The sequence below is a fragment of the Triticum urartu genome, chromosome 3A, assembly GCF_056163025.1.
Source record: "Triticum urartu cultivar PI428250 chromosome 3A, HENAU_Tu73, whole genome shotgun sequence".
In the NCBI taxonomy this organism is placed as follows: domain Eukaryota; kingdom Viridiplantae; phylum Streptophyta; class Magnoliopsida; order Poales; family Poaceae; genus Triticum; species Triticum urartu.
The window spans coordinates 486,659,721-486,669,240 of NC_141875.1; the positions used below are offsets into that span (position 1 = coordinate 486,659,721).

Consider the following 9,520-nt stretch of genomic DNA (forward strand, 5'->3'; position numbering starts at 1 on the left):
TGGCGGGTGTCTGTTTCTCCAACTTTAGTTGAATCGAATTTGACTACGCCCGGTCCTTGTTGAAGGTTAAGACAACAAACTTGATAAATCACCGTTGTGGTTTTGATGCGTAGGTAAGAACGGTTCTTTCTAGAAGCCCGTAGCAGCCACGTAAAACTTGCAACAACAAAGTAGAGGGTGTCTAACTTGTTTTTGCAGGGCATGTTGTGATGTGATATGGTCAAGACATGATGTGATATACGTTATTGTATGAGATGATCATGTTTTGTAAAAGTTATCGGCAACTGGCAGGAGCCTTATGGTTGTCGCTTTATTGTATGAAATGCAAACACCATGTAATTTCTTTACTTTATCACTATGCGTTAGCGATAGCTATAGAATAAATAGTTGGCGATACGACCACGACGCTACGATGGAGATCAAGGTGTCAAGCCGGTGACGATGGAGATCATGACGCTGCTTTGGAGATGGAGATCAAAGGCACAAGATGATGATGGCCATATCATGTCACATATTTTGACTGCATGTGATGTTTATCTTTTATGCATCTTATTTTGCTTAGTACGGCGGTAGCATTATAAGATGACCCCTCACTAAAATTTCAAGGTATAAGTGTTCTCCCTGAGTATGCGCCGTTGCGATAGTTCGTCGTGCTAAGACACCACGTGATGATCGGGTGTGATAGGCTCTACGTTCATATACAATAGGTGCAAGACAGTTTTGCACATGCGGAATACTCGGCTTAAACTTGACGAGCCTAGCATGTACATACATGGCCTCGGAACACTGGAGACCGAAAGGTCGAACATGAATCATATAGTAGACATGATCAACAAAGAGATGTTCACCATTGATGACTACTCCATCTCACGTGATGATCGGACATGGTTTAGTTGATTTGGATCACGTAATCATTTAGATGACTCGAGAGATGTCTATCTAAGTGGGAGTTCTTAAGTAATATAATTAATTAAACTTAATTTAAAATGAACTTAGTCCTGATAGTTTTTGCTGTTGTAGATCAATAGCTCGCGATATAGCTCTGATTTTTTGATATGTTCTAGAGAAAACTAAGTTTAAAGATGATAGTAGCAATGATGTGGATTGGGTCCATGATCTGAGGATTATCCTCATTGCTGCATAGAAGAATTATGTCCTTGATGCACTGCTAGGTGACAGACCTATTGCAGATGCAGACGTTATGAATGTTTGGCAAGCTTGATATGATGACTACTTGATAGTTTAGTGTGCCATGCTTTACAGCTTAGAACTAGGACTTCAAAAACGTTTTGAACGCCACAGAGCATATGAGATGTTCCAAGAGCTGAAATTGGTATTTTGGACTCATGCCCGTGTCGAGGGGTATGAGACCTCTGACATGTACTTTGCCTACAAGATGGAGGAGAATAGCTCAAGCAGTGAGCATGTGCTCAGAATGTCTGGGTACTACAATCGCTTGAATCAAGTGGGAGTTAATCTTCCACATAAGATAGTGATTAACAAAGTTCTCTAGTCACTATCACCAAGCTATTAGAACTTCGTGATTGTGACGCCCCAAGACCGACGCTCCAGACGCCTACCAGTTATTTCGTTTTTGCCGTGTGATTTATTTGCTTGTTGCATTCATCATCACATCATCCGCATTGCATCAGCACTCCGTTGCCATCATTTTTTACAAAACTCGTAGTCGTTCGTAGTTGCCTCTTCTCTCCTAGTCTCCGTGGCATGTTGTCAAACCGCTTGTCTTCGTTGACCATTCTCAGTCCAACCCCACACTTGACCGCGACCGCCAAACCTCTCTATGCATAGTGCATCGACCCCTCGCCCCCGTCCGAAACTCCCCCGGACCCGAAAAGGGCAGTCATTGCCGATGGGTCCGTATCATCCCCAAACATCCCCAAAATATCATCGGTTCTTTGTTGGACTCCCCTAAGCTATTTATTCTCAACCATCCGACTGCGATCGGAGGGACCAACTACCCCTAAACTTAGCCCACTTGCTATATATAGATCAACCACTAGCCTATTTTGGAAACCCTAAAATCTAGAAGATGTGTCCCGTCGCCTGCCACCGCCTTCCAAATCCCCCTCGGGATCTTCCCCTGCCTGATCCACCCAACCAACGCCCAACCTCCCCGTCCTATCCATCCCATCGATCCATCTCCACCAGCCACCACCAAATCCTCCTCCTCGCCTCCGTCCGGCCAACCACGTCGCCGGCAACCCCCTTGCAACTCAGGCCGATCTCCCTCACGTCTCCCTGCTCTCTCTTTTCCTCTAGTTCCTTCCCAGGCTTCTCACCTCTCTCTCTCTCTCTCTAGGTGCTCGACCAATGCCGCTGCCCATGGAGCTTCAAGGTCTCCACCGACCGGGTCTCACGACCCTGCTCTCGTCCTATGTCTCCCTCGCCTTGGATGCCCGGAACCCGATGAACCCCGCCGTTGTCAAGCTCCGTCGCCACCAGGGAGCCGTCGCCCTGCCAAGTCCGTCCCGCTAGAGTTCCTCATTGCCGGGAAACGCCTACCTCCTCCTGCATCGTGTGCTTGCGCAAGAACAAGCACGTGTCCCGCGCCCCTACAGCTCGCGTCGACCGCGCTGAACGTCGCCGGCCACCTCCGGATCCGGCCACTGGGACCCGAGCCGCGCCGGATCCTCGTCGTGGCTCCCGCCGGCCCTCCTCCTTGCCATGTTCATCTGTTGCCGTCCCTGCCAACGTCCCCGGCGTCGTCAACCACTGCCTCCTCCTCTGCTTCGAGCAGGAGGACGAGACACGCCCAATCCGCCTCGTTCTCTCGTCAATGCCCATGCATGGCCTCTGTGACCGCAGGCCCAGATCCGCCTTAGCCCGATCTGCTGCACTGACTGGGCTTTGGCCTGCTAGGTGAGCGCATGCCCAGCCCTATCCAGCGCCCGCACGCACATCTTAGTATCTAGCGCTCTGTAGTTTCGGCCTGCTTATGTTTCTTCCTGTTCTGCGATTTTAGCATTTATCCAGGGAAAACCAGTTTTGCAGATTAGTCCCTAGAATCTTGCATCTAATAATTTTTCACACATGCATCGGAATTAAACAAACTATATATGGAAAATGCTTAGAATTCTGTCTAGTTTCATAATATGCTGCTATCATCCATGTTTAAAATGTTGTTTGCATTTATTTTGCTAAATGACATATTAAAATGGTTTATTTCATAACTAATTAACCGTAGCTCCGAATTAAATAAACTTTATATGTAAATGGGGGTATAAAAATGCATAGATTAACATGGTGCACTTAGTTTGCATGTTTAACAACTCTAAAATATGGTTTAGGTCAGAACAGTACCAAATTCAAAATATGCATATGGGGATTTTCCAGAATTGTTGTTTGTTGTTCCGGCCTCATTTAAACTTGCCTAAATAGTTAGCTTACTTATGCTTCACCTCTTGCCATGTCTAACAACATTTAATATTGTTGGGTACATAAACGAGAGCGAACTAAATAATTTGAATGTGGTGTTTCGTCAATATGTAACTCGTTGCATATTGAGCTCCACTTAACTTGTAGTGTTGTTTGTTGCAATTTGCCATGCCATGACTCATTAAACCGGAGATGCATCATAATTGATTGTGCATCATGCCATGTTTATGTGATGGTTGTTTACCATGATGTTTGCTTCTTTCCGGTAACGCTTCTCCTTGATAGTTCCGGTAACGTTGCGATTGTGTGGATCTGTTCGACTACGTCAGTTCGTCTACTTCATGGACTCATTCTTCTTCCTAGCGGGAATTCAGGCAAGATGTCCATCACTTTGGATCTCACTACTATCTTTGCTATGCTAGTTGTCTCGACGCTATCGCTATGTCGCGCTACCTACCACTTGTTTATCAAGCCTCCCAAATTGCCATGATAGCCTCTAACCTTTTCACCCTTCCTAGCAAATGTTGTTTGGCCATGTTACCGCTTTGCTCAGCCCCTCTTATAGCGTTGCTAGTTGCAGGTGCAGTTGGAGGTTGTTCAATGTTGGGACATGGATATCATGGGATATCATAATATATATTATTTATTGAATGCACATATATACTTGGTAAAGGGTGGAAGTCTCGGCCTTTTACCCGGTGTTTTGTTCCACTCTTGTCGCCCTAGTTTCCGTCATACTGGTGTTATGTTCCTTGATTTTGCGTCCCTAACACGGTGAGGGGTATGGGGCCCTCTTGACAGTTCGCTTTGAATAAAACTCTTCCAGCAAGGCCCAACATTGGTTTTAACATTTTCCATAATAATACTTGAACCTAATAATTAATTGGCATAGGGCGTCATGAACCCGAGGATTTTTTACATAGCAGGGGGGCCAGTGCTGATGGTGTTGGTCCCAAACGGGTAGACTGCGGGGTCACCTCGGGGAAACTCGAGGGATGGTTTTACTCATAGGATGTCCCATCCGGTGTACCCTAAGAACGAGATTGCGCAACTCTAATCAGGCTAGGTCGGTGCATTGGGAGGGCTTGCTGGACTTGTTTTACCATTGTTGAAATGTCTTGTGCACTGGGATTCCGAGTCTGATCGGAGGGTCCCATGATTGAGGATTGTCTCCACGGATCGTGAGCTTGTCATGGGCTAAGTTGGGACACCCCTGCAGGGTTTAAACTTTCGAGAGCCGTGCCCGTGGTTATGTGGCAGATGGAAATTTGTTAATATCCGGTTGTAGTGGACTTGAACTAAACTCAATTAAAAGACACCAACCGCGTGTGTAACCGTGATTGTCTCTTTTCGAGTGCGTTTGAGAAGAGAACACAGTTGCGTTATGTTTGAACGTAAGTAGTTCAGGATCACTTCTTGATCATTACTAGTTTGCGACCGTTTGCGTAGTTTCTCATCTTATTCTTGTACTCGTGAGTTAGCCACCATACATTGCTTAGTCGCTGCTGCAACCTCTCCACTTATCCATTCCATACCCATTAAGCTTTGCTAGTCTTGATACCCATGGTAATGGGATTGCTGAGTGATGTGGACATAGCTATCTTAGAAACATCTACGAATATTACACGACAATTTATTAATCAGGTACTTTCGTTCTTTTGGATATATTATTTAACAAACAGAAATAGTATATTGCACTCATGTTACGATTTACTTGTACTCAGAAAGAAAAGAATGAAAGAAGCCAGGGACTACTGTGTTTCAAAACCAGATGAAGCAATCCTTGATGCATGCATGCGCTCCATCCTCCTTGCATGCATGCATGGCCACCGAAGCATCCAGTCCATACCATCCATCAACGATGTCACGTGGAGTGCAAGAGGACCAAAGGACTTTTGCTTTGAATCCACTTATCAGTATCAGCCATGTGGGCCATGGCACTTTGGGCTGCGCCAAGTCTCCTCACACACCAATTCTCAAGAAGGCCTACTGCTTGGCCTACCAACCAACCCGTGGACAATTTCCTTCGACCAACAGTCTGGACGGAACACGTCGACGTACTCGTTTGGCGCCGACTCTTAATAAATAGACATCATCTATTAAGGTTTAGACTCGGGTTTTGTTTAGAGAAGTTTAGCTATTGCTACTTTTATTCGTCTTCGCTCATAGCAGCTAGTGCGACCGTCAAGACATCCTATCGGAACCCCAATTTGTGAGATTTATTCATCTAGCATATTCGCAATTTCAGATTGCTTGGTTATTATTTTCTTGCATGTTCTTCGATTTGCTTGCAGGAAAAATCCTCCGTGGATAGGTCGATCGCGCCGTTGGCTCGGTCGATAACACCGTGGTGTTGGTTCAGCGATTGCCATGGATATCAGTCGTGTACGGTTCTCCTTGTACGGTTGGTTGGCGGATCGTGAGGGTCAAGCCCCACCCAAAAATCATACTTATCTCTCTCTCTCATCGAAAGATCAGGCTCCAGTTCACATCACTGAGTCCTCGTGGCTCACAGATTACTACAACAACAGTTGCAGGTACAGGTAATGCGATGATTTGATGCGAGTCCGATGCTTGCTTGTTTGGAGTTCTTCTTCTTCTTCTTCGATCAAGGGATAGGTTCCGGATCGGGGAACCTGAAAGTGCGTTATATCGACTAGAGGGGGGGGGGTGAATCGGCGATTTTTATGAAAGTCTTCAAAACTTAGAAGTTTCGAAGACAAACGATAGAAATAAACCTATTACCATGCAGTGGAAGGTAGACTACACTAGGCAAACCATAGTCAAGTATTGAATGAAGTGAAAGCACAATGACTAATAGCAGCTAGGTAGTAAGGATCAGGTAGGAAGATATTATGAAGCCAAACAGAACACACAGTCACTCAGTGAAGACAGAAGATAGTGCAATCATACAATGACTTCACAAGGACCAACAGTAAGTAAAGGGAAGGGAAGGATGAAACCAGTGACTCGTTGAAGACAATGATTTGTTAGACCAGTTCCAGTTGCTGTGACAACTGTACGTCTGGTTAGGGCGGCTACGTATTTAAACCTGAGGACACACAGTCCCGGACACCCAGTCCTGAACACGCAGCTCAGGACACCTAGTCCTCACCGTATTCCCCTTGAGCTAAGGTCACACAGACCTCGCCCAATCACTCTAGTAAGCCTTCAAGGTAGACTCCCAAACCTTCACAGACTTCGTTCACCGGCGATCCACAATGACTCTTGGATGCTCAGAACGCGACGCCTAACCGGCTGGAGGATTCACAGTCCTCAAGTGTAATAAGTCTTCAGATCACACAGACAGGAAGACTTAAGTGATGCCTAACACTCTTTGGCTCTGGGTGGTTAGGGCTTTATCCTCGCAAGGAATTCTCTCTCAAAGGCTTCGAGGTGGGTTGCTCTCAAACGACAAAAGCCGTACTCTAACTCTAAGCAGCCAACCGTTTATGGTTGTAGGGGTGGGCTATTTATAGCCACTAGGCGACCCGACCTGATTTGTCCGAAATGACCCTGGGTCACTAAGGAACTGACACATGTTCCAACGGTCAGATTTCAAACACACACGACAACTTTACTTGGGCTACAAGCAAAGCTGACTTGTCCGACTTTGGACAAGATTCGCTCTCATAGTCTTCACTCGAAGACATAGGTTTTGGTTAAGCATCACTTCAGTCATTCTGACTGGTTCTCTTGGACCCCACTTAACAGTACGGTGGTTCCTATGACTCAACAAAGAAGAAAAAGAACTACGAAAGATCTAAGTCTTCGAGCTCCATAGGCTTCATGCGATGTCTTCTATTGTCATAGTCTTCAATGTGAATATCTTCACATACCACCTTTGACTTCAATGTCTTCATATATTTTTAGGGGTCATCTCTGGTAGGAAAACTGAATCAATGAGGGACTTCTACCTGTGTTATCCTGCAATTCTCACAAACACATTAGTCCCTCAACTAGGTTTGTCGTCAATACTCCAAAACCAACTAGGGGTGGCACTAGATGCACTTACAATCTCCCCCTTTTTGGTGATTGATGACAAACTAGTTGAAGTTTTCAACGGGGAATATAATATGTGAAATTGTAAAGGATAAGGAATTGTCTTCATAAGTTGCAAGGGCTCCCCCTGAAGATGTGCATATAAGTAATTTGCTTTTGGAATGCAAATGCACATGTCAGGTTGTACTCGTGGAGATCCACTTCAACTTATGATGACAATTCATTATGCATGTGAAGGTATGTGAAGATAATGACATGCATAATGGAAAATGGATGTCTGCAAAATGATCTAAGTGCGGAATTTATTGTCGCACATGCGGAATTTATCATCGCATCACAAAGTAGCAAATAAGTAGCAGACGACCATCGAGTTTAGGTGGTACAACTCAAAGAACCAAATGAATCAAAACGAGAGTTGTAAACACTAGGCAAAATATAAAGCAACCGCCCATATGGACCCGCTTGAAGACTATCAAACTCATATGCTTCTCCCCCTTTTGTTAGTAAGGACCAAAAAGGTTTGAAGACATAGAGCATCTACTCATTCCCATGAGGAGTAGGTGAAGCAGCAGGGTCGTCGGTGGTGTTCGGCGGTGCAGAAGAACTTGGAGCAGTGCCGAAGCGTGCTGAAGGAGGGGGCGGTGAAGTAGCATCGTCTTCGTCCTCGATCACTCTGGCATTCACAGTTGCCGCAGAGGAAGAGAACTCAGAGTCTTCAAGAGATGGAGTTCCTCGCAGCACTGCCCTTCGAGGAGGTGTGGAGTCAAACTTGAAGCATTCAGAGAAGCCATCCTCTTGAAGATCATCTTCAGAGCACATAAGCGTCAGCCCTTTCCATGTGCATCGAGAGGTTTCATGGGCAACAAAGGCATTCTTGGTGGCAAGATTGCGAATGCGGTTAACATCCACCAAGAGGCTTTGCATTTGGCGCTTCAGCCAGTCATGATGCCTATCCTGTTTCTGATGAAGAGCCACCAGAAGCTCTCGGTCATTGAGAACACGAGATCGCTTCTTGGGTCGTTGGGCAATAGTGCTTTCGGTGGCTTCAGTAAGGGCGCGATGAGGTGCATGTGTAGTTCCAGCCAGAGGATAAACACGAGTGACTGCTTCAACTCCTTCAATGTTCTGAGAGAAACTTTGATGCTCCACATTCTGAAGACTAAGAGGCTCCTTGGCAGGCTCAGGATAAAGGGCTTCAACGGACATATCCACATCAGGCAGAAAGATCCGATGATTGTGAGCAGATGGCTGATATGAGATAGCGGAGTGGAGTTTAATCAGCCGCATTATCCATGGAGCATAGAACTTCAAGCCAAAAAGATCAGAGCCTGATGCAGCAAGTTGGCGGATGAAGAAGTCTTGTACATTGAAGCATTTGCCATGAAGAATATAGAAGACCAAAGTCTTCATTGCACCTTCCAGCTTGGCATGTGGAGAATGTCCTTTGATGGGCCAGAGAGTTCGCCTTATGATGTGATAAATAGTCCTTGGTAGATACTCAAGGTCTTCAACAAGGAACTCCTTAGGATATGCAGCATCTTGTGGCAAGGGCTTCATCATACTGAGCATCTGACTCATGTTTGGTTCAGGCTTCTGAAAGATGCTCTCCATAGCTTCACTGTGAAGCTGACAGCCAGGTTCGTAGAGATCACCAGGAGTGGGCAGACCAGTGAGCTCAAGGATATCAAAGGCTTTGGCTTCGTGATGAACATTTCCTGTCATCCACTCCAGGACCCAAGTCTTCGGATCTCTGTTGTACCCACGGATGTGAAGTGTGGCATAGAATTGGAGCAGCAACTCTTCATTCCAGTGCTCTTGGTCGGTGACAAACGGCAACAATCCAACCTCTTTGAAGCAATCCAGAGCTTCTTCCAGATAGGGCAGACCAGATATTGCTTCGGTGTCAAGACGCTTATGTGGGAAGATGCGACCTTGATTGTACAGAATGCAGGAGTAATAGCTTCGCTGCGGATAGCTCCAGAACCGATCAGAAGATATTCTTTCCCTCGAGTAGGGGTTCTTGGAGCTATTGAAGAAAGTGTTGTCTGCTTTGAAGCCGTTGACATTGAAGGATCCAGGTGCTGATGCAGGACCTGGAAACCTGGGTAACCTTGGAATTGGC

At 45.8% G+C, this 9,520-nt stretch overlaps 1 long non-coding RNA gene across 1 annotated transcript; it reads left to right on the plus strand.

Moving 5' to 3' along the window:
- Positions 1-2,109: 2,109 nt before the first annotated feature.
- On the plus strand, positions 2,110-5,847 carry LOC147980214 (uncharacterized). Its single transcript, XR_015599775.1, has 3 exons — positions 2,110-2,880; positions 3,682-3,770; positions 5,121-5,847. It is a non-coding gene; the product is annotated as an uncharacterized LOC147980214 (long non-coding RNA).
- Positions 5,848-9,520: the final 3,673 nt, after the last annotated feature.